Source organism: Zalophus californianus, chromosome 5 (genome assembly GCF_009762305.2).
Source record: "Zalophus californianus isolate mZalCal1 chromosome 5, mZalCal1.pri.v2, whole genome shotgun sequence".
NCBI classification, from domain to species: domain Eukaryota; kingdom Metazoa; phylum Chordata; class Mammalia; order Carnivora; family Otariidae; genus Zalophus; species Zalophus californianus.
The window spans coordinates 2,101,893-2,118,634 of record NC_045599.1 but is presented as its reverse complement, the minus strand read 5'-3'; positions in this window follow the sequence as shown (position 1 = coordinate 2,118,634).

Genomic DNA, 16,742 nt, shown 5'->3' with positions numbered 1-16,742 from the left:
AGTTTCCAGCAGGCAACCCTGTATTTTAGCTAAATCTATTCCTATTTTTTTCTTTCTGATGCCACAACAACGGAACTGTTATTGTAATTTCATTTTCAGATGATCACTGCTGGTATACAGAAATACAAGTGGTTTTGTGTATCTATGTTGTACCCGACAACCTTCCTACCTCATTTCTTAGTTCTAACATTTCTCTGTGTGTGGACACCTCAGACTTCCCAGTGTACAAGATCACGCCACTGTGAAAAGAGCCCAGGCCTCCTTCTTCCCTTTCTATCTAGATGTGTTTTAGTACAGGTAAAGACAGAGAAAAAACTATGAAAATCCAAAGCAGGAGACACCAAAATATTCTCTTAACAAACTTAGTGTTATCAAAAGCCTTAAAATTTGCACACACTTTAACCAAACAGTTTCACTTCTGGAAATTTATCCTAAAAAACAAAACAAAACAAAAAAACAAGGATCCCAGCAGCATCCAATATAAAAAACTGGAAATAACCTGAATGTCTATAAATAGGAAATTCATGGTACACTCATATGTTGAAATACTGTATTTCCTGAATTCAAAGATGCGGTTAGTCTCAGGTGGGAAGACAATACCACTTTAAAAACAAAAACTCTAAGTCTCAACTGAGTTTTAGTAACATGAAACATAACGCATCCACCGAAGCAGGAAATACAGTTCTATGCAGCTGTTCTCATGCAGGAGAATATTTACTGTTGCAGACCATGTTCACAGTGTATACGTAATTTCTTACAATTCTACTTGGGACCCCCTTGCCTTGAGAGAGAGAGGGGACAATGGCTGTCAAGCCTATGTTCCTTAGAGACTGAAGACAGTATTGTCAGAGGAGTGGCTCTGAATCAGGCAAACGTGGCACCATCACCGGGAAGGTTTTCTGCACTACAGATCTGCTCGAGCCCTCTGCCTGGGACGTGTACTTTCACCTCCCCTCTCCAAGGAACAGGCCCACACATACATATGTCACCTAGACTCTCCAGGTCAGTCTGACTTCCATCCTGGACACCTATGGCTTAAAGACAGCAAAAGTTACTTCTCCATGCATCAAGTAATTATAAACCACAAAACATAATAGTTCCTAGTGCTTCCAAGAACTCAGGAAGTGAAAATAAGCTCTCATTTCTAAAGCAGTAATATTAGAGAAGATCACCAAATAGGGGCAGGTCCCAACTTCTGAAACTGGAGGTAAGCACTCTTCAAGGAGACAGAGCCCTGGTCACAGGCAAAGACTGCTAGGACCTGCAAGCCACTCTGGGCCACACCTCAAATCTAGGGTTTACCTGAATACAGGACAGATGTGCAGGACCAGCAACAACCAAGAGGTGTCACGCCCATACTACCATGGCAGTCGCCGGCATATCTACCCTGAGAAAAGCCCCAAGAGCCAGCCTTGCAACATAAAGCAGGTGACGAGAAAGGCACAGCCGATGCCATGCCACCATTTCCTTCTTAACAACTGGAGTCTACCACACATGGGCCTCCACCCTTAGGGTTTAGATCTACTGGGTCGTAACTGGATCAGAACAGACCGGTGGCCTATGGAAGATGTGGACAAGTGGCCCCACAGGAGTACCTGGACCCTCCCGTGACCTCAGCACCAAGCAGGTCAAAGATGGAAGCTACAGTAATGCCACCTAGAAGAGCCAAAAGCAAACCCAAGAGGGTGACGGTATTCCACAGCAAAACCACAGTATTTGTGGCATCAGTCTGTCAGTCACAATGCCTGACAGGAATGTGTCACACAGCCGGTTCATGGGCCGGGACTAAATCTTGTACCACAAAGTAGAATTCCTTCTTCCTACTTCTCCGGATGGCCCAGGGGCCATGTGGAGTAAGTGCCAAAACAAGAGGTATTTTTATAAAAAGAGAAAAAATTCTACTGATATATCATGTATTAAATATTAAATTATATAATTATATAATTCTATTGATAGAATATCAGTTTAACCACACCAGAAACTTTTCTATGTATTTTAAATAAGCTACCTTTAAATGCCACAGAAACGCTTAGCTCTACTTAAGACAGGGAAACTCAGACACAAGCAGCACACGTACCTTTGCAAAGGTCACACTAAATGTGCAGCTTATGTTAAGCATGTTTGTCTCTGGACAGCAGGAAGTATAAGTCCAGGTATGATTTGGTTTCTCCTTTCCATACTCCATCCACACCTCCAACATGCAGAGACACTCAGAAGAAAGAGTGGACAGAAGGAAGGACCGAAAATCAGAGTCCTCGCAGACTGACTGATCACCTATGCAGTCTATCTGGCTTTCCATTAACAAAATACCACGAACACAGCTTATGTGGAAGATGCCGTGTTAACGATCCAGACCTCCTTTATCTAAGAACCGCTTGCATGGCTAGATCTATTCTACCCGATTCACTCTGATAGAAGCATTACAATCCGTTTTGTTACTATGATTACACTAGCTTTTCCTCAAAGAGCTGCTGTGGAAACTGAATGATGCAAAAGGTAATCTTCATTCTGACCCAAGAATGCAGTAAAATCACTTATTTTCAGTTTGCTCTCCTGTTCTATGGCAAATATAACAGAAATTAGATCAGAGCTGAAGCTAGTAAATAACATTGCCCAGAGTGCTTGATATAGAAAGATTATTAAACCATCACTGTCTTCAGAAATACCCTTGAGGTGGAGAGCAGAACAAATGTGAAGTGCCCTGTTTAAAATTAGTGGACGTCAGACGTAAGATTTTATAACTGCCGGCTGTATGATGGTTTTATGCTTCCCTGGCAGGCTTCTGGCAAGGAGGAATCTGGAAATGCTAACTAATTCCTTTCTCTGGGCAACCTTACAGGTACTTACAGAACCTGAGAAAGCAGGCAGAGAAAAGACGTCAAACACTGAGTGTGTGTGTAAGGACCACATGCTAGTGCAGGCCCTCGACACAGGACAGGGCCAAACACAGTGGTCAAGAAAGAGCAAGGAATCGGGAGCTAGGAAGGAATCCCGCTGAAGCACACCTCCTTTATTTAAAATAATATATATATAGGGCGCCTGGGTGGCTCAGTTGGTTAAGCGACTGCCTTCCGCTCAGGTCATGATCCTGGAGTCCCGGCATCGAGTCCCGCATCAGGCTCCCTGCTCAGCAGGGAGTCTGCTTCTCCCTCTGACCCTCCCTCCTCTCATGTGCGCTCTCTCTCTCATTCTCTCTCTCAAATAAATAAAATCTTTTAAAAAAATTTCAAAAATAAAAAATATATATATTATATGTGTGTGTGTGTATACATTCACACATTTTAGATGTAGATTTAGTTTAAAGGTTCTTTAAGTTTGCCTAGATTAATAAAAAAGATCTTCTGTATATAATATCTGAATTTTCAGTTTAAAAAAATTTTTTTCTGAGGTGAGTTTGGATCAAGGAACCAATATACCTCAGCCTGCCTCTTGGATTCAAAGGTGAATCTAATGGACACATCACCCTTTTAAGAGTTTTGCTAAATCAGAGGTTAAGATGTATATAGCAGTGCAAGCACAGATACTAACAAATCTTCAGTATCGATTATCTGATGAAAGGCATCGATCGTGGCTGCTACCCAACCAAAGAACAACAGGACATGGTTTCGTAAAGCAGACCACTTCTGAGGTCTAATGGTGCGGTATGAGAGTAGGGACATGAGAACCTGGCCAGGCATGTCACCAGGCAACATTAAGCGTTACTCAAATGGGAAAAATGGGCTTTTCACCTTTCTTTGGGGCCCCTGACACACAAGTGCAGCAGAGTAACAATGTCCCTTCCCTGAACACCGCAGCAGGGACTGACCTAGGCACTTCTGTAAATGCAGTCGTTAATTCTCACACGCCAACAAGAGAAGGACTAAGTACTTCCAACGCCTCTAGCTGACAATCGAGTCAGAGGACGTGAACATCACACGGAAGCACAGGAAGGACAGGCACCGACGCTCACACGCACGCTCTCACTCCAGCTCTGGCCGACACAGTCAATTCTGTGCATGAATTCCTCATCAGGAATCCATCTAAAACTAACATTTTCTTTGGTTAAAAGCTACTGAAATCACAGTTAATAGGAAAAGATGTAAAAGCAAAACAGAAATGAACACATTTTACTTTAGATTTTTAAGAAGATCTTAAATTCTGAGACTATCACTGCTCAAGTGAATTTCAACCCAAGATCGGAGTGAAACTGAAGAGGTTCAGGGCAACCTCGTGAAGCCGGGGGTAGAAAAAGTGGCCAGAAATAAACACACTGAAATCGTAAGTATAGTTGTGTTTTTAGGATGAGCAAGTATTTTCTCTATGCTCTAAAATTTCTGTAATGCTCTACTGCTTTTATTGGAAACTGGGAAAAGTAAGGAGCAGTCTGTCACTCAGACTTCCAGGATGCACACAGCCTAAGGGGTCTCCGGCTCACGTGCACAGGGAACAACATACAATCACAGTGACCATTATAGCAAAGTCTGTAACTGTGAAAAATGAGAAGAAACCTCAAAGTCTCTTTTTCTGGAAAGATGGACATGTTCATTCAATGGAGTACTTCAGAGAAGTGAAAAGTGAATGTGTCACCATGGATCCATTTTAGAAATCAATGTTAAGCCAAAACAGCGTGATACAACAGGAAACGGACAGTAAGATAATCTTTATATAGATTTTTGAAAGCATGCAAACAATACTATTATTTTAGTGACACAAACATAAGTAGTAAAATTATTAGGAGATGTAACAACTGAATTTCAGACGCAGAACAGAAGTTGCCTGCGGGGGAAGAAAGGTGCGAGGAACAAAGCCAACAGTCTCTGTCCTCTCTCCAGAGCTGTCTGTCCTGAACCAGCTGTGCTGTCCTGTGACAAGTGGGGTCCGAGCCTCAGTGTCCTTTGTGTGCTGTGTGACACCCACAGACACAGACAGCTCCCTCTCCCGCTCAGGAGGAAATGGGAGCCCTCACTGACCTGCCTTCCAGCACAGCCCCCGCGTCCCTGTGCTCCAGCAGCACCCCAGCACCCGGCCCCTTGGCCTGCACATCTCTTTTCCGTGTTCTGCACACGGCCAAGCCACTCTGCCATCTGGAGAGCATTTGAGTGCCGCCCCTCACAGGGGCCTTCCTTGACCACCCTATTTAAACAACCCCGCTGTCTTCCAACCTTGCTAATTTCAAGAGTGGACATGTATTCATTCATTCGGTGATTTTGTATTTGTAGGACAATGCAGTGACTTTCACCGCTCAAATCCATGCGACTCGAAAGTCTGTGCGGATGGGAGCAGGAGGGGCTAGTTGAAGGGACCCTGTCAGGGAGATTTCGGCCCCCTCTGCCAGTCCTCCCCGGTGCATCTGAGAAGACCCTCTCTGGGGGGCCAAAAGGAAGCAGTAGGTTTTTCCAGGTGAGAGGAAGAAAGAAGGCACACATTTTGTCTGTATAAGCTGAAAATTAATGAAAATTATTGGCAAACAGCATCAAACCATTAAAAGAGCATTATGTCTGAAGTTGAAATATTTGATGTTAAGTGTCATCTGCCTTCCAAAAACTTCCCCACACTGAGCTGCCAACCAGAAACTGTCTGGACTACTGACTGAGCTACTTCAGCCAAAAGGGAAGAAGTGCCCATCTCTCAGGATGCCAAGAGAGTCACTGAGGAGACCCCACCCCATCGTTCCCAACAGCGCCATCGGCATGGGGGAGCCGGGCTGGAGAGACAGACCTGGTATCACAGGGCACGTACAGGATGCCCCAAGGAGACCACCCCCCATGCCCGCCAGCAAAGGCGCCCAGTGGCCTCTGAGCCAAGACGCACAGGCAGCCCACAGGCCCAACACCCCTGGCGAGGCTGCGAAGTCGGTCAGTGCAAGAGCTCTGGAAAACCCTGTAAGCGAAGTCCAATGGTACACAGCAGCAGTATCATCCTTCTGAAAACCTGATCGATTTATCTTTCAACCATCTCCACTCTGAAAACCAAATACTAAATATTAATAATTTAACTTAATTTCAAAAATCTTTTCTTTTACCAGAGGAGCCCAGTAGGTGTAGAGACAGCCTATTTTCAATGCTGGTACAAACTGTGAGCAGGATACTACCAGAAAATAGAGATTCAAGAAAAACTTGAATTGTTCATATAAAACCTAAAAAGGAAAAGAAAAAATTAACACAATCTCTCCAAGGATAACCTTTAAAACTTCAATTAAATAATTAAATCAGCACAATAGCTAACTATATTTCCATCAAACAGTGACAATATGCCCTCAGTTACAGTAAATTAAGTAATTCTGACACTGGCTTTCCAATAACTAAATTACATATATATTTATTTAAAATTATATTTAAAATAAACTGAAAAAACAATTAGAACTTCCAATTATGTTAAAAGCATCCTCTAAAAGTTTTTAGTTTCTTGTATACAATTTCCAGTTTTGCACACTCCTCTGTAAATCTCTGTATGTATATCAAAGCAAATGAGATAGCGAAATCTTCCCAATGTAAGTCAATAAATACATTATTTATATACACACAAATGTGTATCTTGATAACTCAGAAACTCTTACAATGGGAAAGTTCTATTAACCTTATATTTATGAAACGGTAAAAAATAAAATATAATAGCCACGTTTCTGAACACGAACATCTGGGTAGCTTTAAAATAACTGAGCGAACAAGCAAAACATACACAATTTGACTTCACAAAAATTGTCTTAATCTCCTCTATTTACTTCTCTCGAAGTATAAGAAATAATGACATAAAAAAGTATGTGAATTGCACACCAATTCAGGAAGGCAGCGACCTATATATTCTTTATAATCTCTTGGCAGTTGATCTGCAATAATATTTTCAAATACAAAAGAAGTATCCTTCAACAAAATTTTAGGAATGCAAATCCTGCAACTTTGTTTTTGTTTTTTAATTCAAATAGAGTTATTTTTAAGGAAGAAAACCCAAGAGCCAGTATATTAATAGACTTCTATTTATAAATTCTCAAATTATTAAATTTAAATTGAAAATCAAAATGGAACAAATTTCATGTTTATAGATGAGAATAATTCAAATGGCACACTATCACTGCAATTAAACTTACAACCTTGCAACTTCCAAATCAAAATCTCTTTGGATGCCATTTTATATGCAACTTGGAGGGTATGGAAATTTTAACAAGAGCAGAGCAATGGGTTAAGTACTTATTGTTGACTTAAAGAGTCTGGAACCACAGTTTTTATATAATGAAGTTTTCTACATTACCATACAGCTGTTTGTGCAACTCAAAAATCAGCTACAATGATAACACGTTTGTATTCATAATCATATTCAATTGGTGTCTAAAGATGTTTTGAGTCATTTCAGAAATTAATCTCAGCAGGAAAGAAAGCTCTTTCTCCTCAGTGATTTCTTTAAAATCTCAGGTAGCATAAATTATATCTATTAGCAATTCAAAAATTGCCATTTGTGCTAAAAATGGCATAGAATTCCTACTGTGCAATTACCAAATGTTTCTAAAATACTACGTTTTAGATGAAAAGCCTAATTTAAGAGACAATCTAAGAACGAGAATTCACACGGTAACAGTGGTGCAGCCACACCAACAGGTGCTCTCAGGACACAGCCCATCCTGGTGGGCTGCAGGGATTTGCTCTGGTCAGAGTGAGGCTGCACTGTGGGCTTTAAGCCACTGTCATCAATACTCTGTTGTCTACTGAATGAACTTTGTGACCTTTAGGAAAACGTACAAGGCTTCGCCAATCTGCGAGTATTTAAAATTTAAAGAAAACAGTAACTTCATTCAAGAAAGATGAGAATATTTATCTCCCTGAAAGACAGCTTACATTTTATCGTCCTGACAAAAGAGCTGTCTTTTAATGACGGAGACAGTAGTTTTGTGTGTTTTACTAAAGAGTTAATTAGATATGAAGCATTCACCAACTATTAGATGGATGGGGGAGGGTGCTGAGGGGCAATCAATGCCCAGTATAAAATCAGCATGATTATTTAAATTAAAACATGAAAAATAAAACAGCTTTATTTCACTTTATTTCACTTTACCAAAACATTTTCTTGTAGAGAGCATAAGAGCAAATAACTAGAATGTGTCAGAAACTTTGATATAGAAATATAACCAGTACCAGCTTCCTTTTGCCTTTAGAAAGACGAATAAATTGGTCTATAAAAATAGGAAATGTACAAAAACCAAACATTAGTCAATCATCCTAAATACATACTCAGTTTTGTAACTTAAGCCAAAAATACCACTAGCAACAAAAAAAGTAATCAAATATTTAAACTTCATTATTTACACCTAGCATAATACCTAATTAAAGATAACTAATGATATAACAACATAACATGGCTTGAAATTTATAATGTGAAGTAGAAACTATTATCTATCAATGCTTATAGATATTTTGTTACTGAGTTACGTTTGTATAAAAAATTATTTTACTTTCATCATGAAGTTCCTTGGCAGGCTTTAAACTTAACATTCCACTTCACCTGCAAACAAAACTTAGGACTTATTTTCTGTTAATTTAATTTAGGCTTGATTATTTCTACAATAATATAAATATATTTATCTATGACTGAAGTCAAACTATAAATTTTCTCACATTGAACTTCATGATGTACCCATTAAAGTGCGCATGAATTATTTAACAACTACTTGAAACATGAATGGTTCAAAAGCAAAAGGTCACTGATTTGGACAGGACACGATTAACGGGAAAAAAAATTAAAAAAAAAAAAAAAACAGTGAAAACAAAAGGAGCCAGGAATCTCTGATATGAAACCCATTCTTAAGAATGTAATAGTCTTACCCCAGGTATAAAGGTAAATACATTGTATTTTTGATTTTTTATAGAATTTCTGGGATGCTTTTCTTCACACTTTTCAGGATATCCAAGCCACACCGTGCGAGCTTTCAGTTCTCTCTTTCTTTGACAAATATTTATCAGCCAATCACAGCAAGTGCATGAAACAAAAGACACTCGTTATATATGCTTTTTAAAAAATGTTTAAATTAATGCTACATATTTAGAGCCAATACTGATTGTTTCTGTATTTACCAGACACCGAAAGCATATCTAATGTTAATCTGTAAAGGTTATCTTCAAATAGGTTATACTGAAATAACTTTGACGTAAAACACTGAAAGAGACTTGTATGAGTGCATAATGACTTCTAGAACCTCAGGGAAATGATCTTCCCTGTTTAGACCCTCTTACTGACAAAACCGTTAAGTTTCTGAAGCAATCAATGCTCTTCTATGAGGAGAAAAGGAGAGCCGTGTCGTTTGCAATTCTCAATACACCGCTCAGTGATCCGATGACAAAGGTCCTCGGACATCAACTCTCTCAGGTAATCACTCTTTTCCTCTCTTAAAGAGGACTATTTTAGTAGCATTCATATAAAATGAAGACTTACGGCTCCATTCAATATTGGGAAAGAACACTCATGTTTAAGGGGATAGGGCTAAAGCTATCTTCCAGTCCGTCCATGTGCCATAGTGTCAGGACTCCAGCAGCACAAACGCTTCCACTTCCTGGACATCCAAACCATTATGTTTGGATAGCGAGAATAAACTTTTCTCAAAATACTTAAGAAAATGGTGAAAAGGTATCAAAATCGCCTAAACTAAGCATAAAATAATAATCGTGAATTTAAACTTCAGCATTAACAGTTCGGCTTTGCTCAAATCTCCAAACTGCAGAAGGAGACCTAGAATGGCTTATGAAGGCAGGTTGTTGAACTGTATCTTCTAGGTGTAGTCTGGGCTACACCAGCAAGCCAGCAGCAAAAGGCAGAAGCTCTGAACTTCACTCTGTGACAGACTCAGCTGAAAAATTAACATGAAATTTTGTGTGACAATGTCAGTCTCAGGAGGTGTGATTATAAAATGAAGTTGGCATGTCAGGACTTCCATCTTGAAATCACTGCATGTCTTCCACGGCAGGTGGGGAGGGCGCACTAGCCCTTTACTCCAATCACACTGACATCAATCTTCAGAAGTCGCCTTACTTTGGATGGCACCCACGGTGGCATCCTATAAACTGAAATCGGTGTATCTCTACTGAATCTCTGCCTATTTCTTAGCTGTGCACAGAAAATCCTCAGTCCGGAAGGACAGGAGTCTGCCCTCCAGGTGTGGGCATCCACCTCTCGCCCGCCTGCAGGACTGAGAGCACTGCTACCTTGAGGAGCTCCCTTGGGATGGCAATCCTGAGTGCCAGGGGCACAGCCAAGCAGGTCGGTTCTAAACCACCCCTCTAGGACCCATCCCACTTCAACTTTTAAGAACACAGAGCATCCTCCACACATAAAGGATACTTTTAAATCCCAGCAGTTACAAACCAAGATATTATTAAAGCGAATAATATTGCCACAGTACGTATTCCCGCCTTTACTGCCTTTTGTTGGTGGCGGGGGGTGGGGGGGGGGAAGGGTTAAGTAGATTTCAGTAAAATATTAGGGATATGTGATCTTGCTCATGCTTGAATGAAACAAAAACTTAAGTAAGGCTTCAAATACAATATAATCTGCTTCAAATTACTCTTTCTCACCTCCTGTCGCTTTCACCACGCGGCCTGCACCAAGGTCAGGCTTCTAACGAGGCTTCTTCCCTCCAGCACGACTCCCCTGGCCACCGGCAGACCTCCGGGCCCCACACCCACCCCTCCCCGCAGCACCAGCCCGCACAGCCCAGCGCTCCAGGGGCTCCTTCCCCAGTCCTTCCCGGCGGCAGCTCTGAATCGCCAACCTCTTACTAGTTGCACACAACACGTTCTCCTGAGGCGCGAACACCTCCGGTCCCGTTGCACCAGACAGACACGCCGTGCGAGCTCGGAGGGGCTCTGCCCTACTCGGGATGTAATCAGTCCGACACCTGCGGCGGCACCACAGCGACGGGAGACTCACACATTTTACACAGGCGGGAACGGGAGGCCGGAAAGGTACATGACTTCTCTGAGACGAGACAACCAGGCGGGGGCAGAGCGGAGAGCAGAGCCCGACTGTGCGCTGCCCGTCAGCGCAGTGCTCACGCCGCCCCACGGCAGGCCGGGCCCGTCAGAACGTGGCAAACGCCCGGCACAGACGCCACAGGAGCGCCCAGCAGCTCGAGGGGCTGCGTGCGCGTGCGCGAGAGCGCGGGTGACGGGACGGAGCGCGCTGGGGGCAGAAAGTTCTCCTCCCATGACTTCCGCCCCTGTTCTGCCAAATTGATACAAGGGGTGATGAGGACAGCTCACTGCCATGCTCCGGAAGCAGCTGTTCCCCAGCTGCCGCCAGCCCCAGGAGATCTGGCCTGAGGCCCAGGCTCTGCAAAGACGCGGCACGTGGAAGCAGCGCTGGTAAGACGCAGGCTCCTACCCGGCCTGCTGAGAGGCAGAGCTGGGAGGCAGATGAGTGGGTGGGATCAAGCACATGTACTCAGTTACAGGCTGAACCAAGCTGTGGGGTTGCAGACTTGTGCCCTGAGAGAGCGTGAGAGCCAGAGCACTTAGAAGAGGTAGAGGCTCACACTGAGAGCCTCTTGCCAGCTCTGTGTTACTGGAATGTATCACTGGTGACCCGTCATATCCAAAGACGAGGCGGCCTCCATGACTCAAGTAGGAAGTGTGCACTGAATCAAATGGTGGAACTTGTGAGTACCACCGGAGTTTCAGAGAAAGGAGAAACAGAGGCTTGAAATCAGCAGAATGAACATGTTTAAGCAGAGAAGTAGAAGCATCTTTGGCTCCTGTGACCACGCATGACATTCCCCAGGGTAGGAAACATCAGGCCGCCCTTAACCAGAGTGGAAGGTGGGGCACAGCTCACCACACCTGGGTGCACCTAACCCAGCCTGGCTAAAGAACAACAGTAAAGGCCCCATGTCTGTACTGAATGGAAGGTACGTTTATAAAGGAAGCATCCAGAAGGCTAGTTCGCCCTTGTCTAAGTGTATACCTAGGGTGACTTGCCCTCCACCCCCCCAACGCCGTCCCTGGTCGCCACGGACCAGCGATAACACTGCTCCAGATCCATCACTGTCTGCATGTGGGGCTGCCAGACAGCCTGGCAACGCAGCAGAGAGGGAGGAATGAATGAGTCATCTTGTGAAAAACGATCGGCCCCTTCCTGCCAGGCTGCAATGCATCTGAACCTCTGGGAGGACAGCACTCTCCAACATCCCCATGAGAGGAAAAAGGAGGCAAAGAATAAAAACCACTCAACCAATTCAGAAAGGAAAGCCAAGCGCAGGACACAAGCAGAGGAACGGGTGCCTTGAGGTCTTTGCGGGCCCAGCAGGGCAGCTCACGCACCACGGTGGCACAGATTCTCCCTGAGAGCCCTCCAGCAAGGCGTCCCATGCCCACCTTAAATGAAAAGCAGGAAGGGAAGGCTGGCTGGCGGCCTCCACAGCCACAAGCACCGGCCCATCGCTCCTCTCTCTCCAAAAGGATGTAAAGTAGCCTTCCCCAAAGAGCCACCACCTCCACAGTGCTGTCCCTCTCCTCTGTTCCTGACGCACACAACGAGACGGGGCCCCTCCCTGCCCCCACCCTGCATGCACTGGGACCCTGGCGTGGGGGGTGGGCCTATGGGCAGTGCCCTCTCTGTGGGTGTGGACAGCACCCCCAAATCTAGCTCCCTCCTAGACCTAACAGCACATGGGCTACACATGCACCTTTTAAACAAGCCCCTCTGCTAGGAGCCCCCCCAGCTCCGGTACGGGTGACCCCAGGCTCTCGCTCAGTCCTCATCCTTGCTGGTGGCTGACAGCTGGCTGCTCCCCCCAAATCCCTGCTCCCTCCTGTGTGACCACAACTGTCACGGAGCACAGGGCTGCCTAAGAGGGGACTGCGTGGCCCAGCCTCCGCAGAAGCAGGGGCCACCACACCGCACTACTGGTAGACAGAGGCCCCGTGTACCATGATGCAAGTTGGCCTGATTGGGCCTTCAAACCCTGAAAGTGTGGTTGCTGCCCTTCATTGTGCCCTTTTTCCTTGAAAACACACCAGACACACATGCACTTGTTTCAGCTGGAGGTCCTGGCAACAGAAGAAGGCACACCGCATGCAGCAGGGCAGGCTGCCTGGAGCCCAGGGCCAGGATGACCTGTGGGGCAGGCGGCTTCCTGGAGCCCAGCCCGCCCACCAGGGACCACTACACAGAGAGACAAACCTGACCTCGCCCGCTTCATCTCCCCTGCCACGGCCCTGAGGACACAACTATGTGTCCCTCGAGGACACATGCACCAGCACATGGATCTCTCAGCCCCACACCCACCCCTCAGTTCGAGCGGGGGTCCCAAAAGCCCCTGGGCCATCTCTCCCTATGGCCCAACACAGAAGTTAATGTGTCTCATAACTCCAGAGTCTCTTCTCACTGCACACTGTTTCCATCTCCCTGGCCCTCGGTGTCACTCTCCCACCTTCTCTGTGTGCTCCCACCACACCCCTGTAACTTGCAACATGTTCCTCTGTGGGAGGCCCTGGCCCCACGACCACCAGGCCTGGCCAAGCTCTGGTCTCCACGGCCCCACAGGACCTGTCCCCCGTGCCCACCCTCCCTGACTCAGGGAGGCCACGCTCTCTGAGTGTGAAGCTTTAGAAGTGGAAAGTTAACAACAAAAGTACAGTGGGAGCAATCACCCACAGAATGTTAGAACGAAGCATGGAAATGACAAGCATCTGAATGATTACAGGTCACATCAAAACCAGGGGGGTGGAGTTCAAAGTGCCTAGAAAGAAAGGAGAGCCGAGATGCAGTCATTAGAAAGCAAGGTCAATATATGAAAGCAGCATTCAAGAAACTAGAAAGAAAGAGAAAGGATAACCTAAAGAAAAAGGAATAACCCTAGAGAAAAAGAAAACATGCATTAAATTTAGAAATTAAATTGAAAACAAAATTATAAATGATCAGTACAACTGATACTAAAAAATTAAAAATAGCTAAATGAGAAATGAAGACAAGTTTGACAAATCTGACTGAAACGCTAAAACAAGCCTTAGAAACGAAGAGAAGGCAGTGAGAGACCCAGAGAAGCCCGAGACCACAGGGACCTGGCACGTGCACGCACGCCCCGGGCCTGAGAGCGCCCGCAGTGTCTGCTTCCTTGGGAAGAAACCCACGCACACCCACTAGAGAACTGGTATTGGCTCCAAAACAGGCTCTGGGCTTAGAGGCTGTGACAGAGTTGTCTACTGAATATTACACCAATAATATTTGCTTTTCTAAAGAGAAAATAGAAAAATTAGTTATTTAAATAAAGGACAGAAAAATAGGGGAAGTTTCTCAAGTCCTGTTATGTGGGCAGGCTATCATTTACGCAAAACCCCAAAAAATTAAAAATTAGAAAAAAGTTAACTTCTAGAGCAGTGTCGCCCTAGCGTGAGCCCTACTCCTGACCTTTATGGTAACTCAGGCCCATACTAACCCCAATCCCAGGATCAACCTTAACTCCAGACCTAACCCTACCACTAACCCTTATTCTGGCCCAAATAAAATTCTGTGAGGGTACTACAACTGGAAGAGTATTAGCAAGTATCAGTATGACCTACCAGGATTTATCCCAAGAATCAACACTTTGAATTTCATCAATGTAATTCTCTACAGTAAGAGACGAAAGGAGAAAATCATGGGATTATCTTAATAGCAGCAATGAACACATTTAGTAAAATGCAACTTTCACTTTTATTGTGAGAAACAACTTGATAGAAGAGCAAGAGAAGGGAACTTCTGTAACCTGATGAAGAACATTGACCAGACAGCCACAGCAAGCATGCTTCCTGGTGAAAGCATTCGGGTCAAGTCAGGAAGAAATCAAAAAATTCAGCAGAGAAACCTATTACAGCTAAAAGCACTTTAACACACGGCCATGTCCAAATACATGAATACTGACAGTATCCTGTACACTATTAAATATTAGAGAAGTGTAATGAGAAAAATCCCAATTACGATAACGAGATAACAAAAATAAGTTGGAAAAAGGGTTCAGAAGAGAAAACCTACAGCAAGAAAGCTACATACAACAACTGAAGGCTTAGAACAAATGGGAAAACAGAGTATCTTCCTACATTAGAAAGTGAATAGTGGTAAAAAGGCAGCTGTTTTCAATTCAAATTATAGCTTTGATCTAGCCGAAAAGAAATCCCAATATGATTCATTTTATTAACCTGAAAATCATCCTAAAGTTCATCTAGAAAGTGAGTAGCCAAGAATAGCCAAAACACTTTTTTTTAATAATGGGGTAATCAGATAAATATACCATAAAACTAGAATAATTAAAACAGCTGTATCAGCACAAGAACAGATTAGAGAATGCAAAAATAAACACTAATGTATACAATATTTTCATGTAAGATCAATTTACAGGACAAAAGTAGGAGCACAAGTCATTGGGAAAATGAAGCATTTCTCAATAAGCAGTATTTTCAATACTTGTAAGAAAGAAATAACTTACACATTCACCTAATAACATATATCAAATTAAGTCCCAAGTGGATTGCACAAGTCAATGCAAAAAGTAAAAGCAGAAAAGAAAACTGACATCACTACCCACATGTAAGACTGCCCCCCATCCCTAGGCCCAAGTGAAAGGCCGATGCCCCAGCGGGGGGAGCCCTGCAGGACGCCCTCGCTAGAAGGCAGGCCAAAGCAAGCAGAGGCAGAGCTGAGTGCAGCCGCACACCTCGAGTTTCCACAGTTCTCAGGGACACGGTGCTGGTGCGTCCAGCCATCAGGGCGCAACTGGCGATTACACATTATGCCTCTTTTAGAATGTGCATCTCCTGTGACCTGGGGGTCCTACGTGGACGAATACTACAACCCTCAAGAAGAGGAAAAGCAGATTCATGCACAAGGGTGCTCACCTCACTATGACTGACATCAGTGAGAGACGCAAAGAAAACCCACATATATTAAACAAAAAGGGGATGACATACGAAAATAATACCTACAGTTGACTCTCTCCTTGAACACAGGTTTGAATGACACAGGTCCACCTAGACATGATTTTTTTCGACACATACCATACAGTGCTGTAAATGTATTTTCTCTTAGGAATTTCTTCATAACATTTTCATCTCTCTAGCTTACTTTATTGTAAGAACACAGTATATAACATACACGTATGTGTAAATCGACTGTTTATGTATGATTAGGGCTTCTGGTCAACGGTGGGTTGAGTTTAGGACGAGTCAAAAGTTATATGTGGATTTTCGACTGTGTGGGAGGAAGGTTAGCAACCTTAACTCCCAGGTGTTCAAGGGTCGACTGCACATCCATATGGTGGAAACCATATAAACTTTTAAAAATAATGTTTTCAAACTAGGTAACGTGGAACATTTTGCAGCATGCCATTCAGTTTAAAAGCAGGGCCCAGATGTGTCTTCATTCCTGAGGCCAAGTTTGGGAGGAAAGAGACCAAATGTGTGCAGCAGTGTGGTGGTCCCACGGCCTGGAGCACCGTCAGCAGGGCCCTCTCTGAGCGCTGGGGAAGGGTCATGACAGAGGGCTCACACACAGGGGGACCAGGAGGGAGGAGAGGACACACCACAGACACGTGGGACCAGGACAGTGCAGGGGTCGGGAGCCTGGGAAAGAACACGTCGCAAAAAGGGATCACTCTACGTTAGCTGCAGAGCTCAAGCTCCCCGAGGAGAAGGGTTTTTTACCAGATTCAGGGAAGCAGAGGCCTCGCAAGCTGGCCAAGTGGTGAGGATGAAGCCCCACTGGGGAGCACCAGATGGCCATGCAATGGAGCTGGGCCCAGGCAGGAGCAGAGA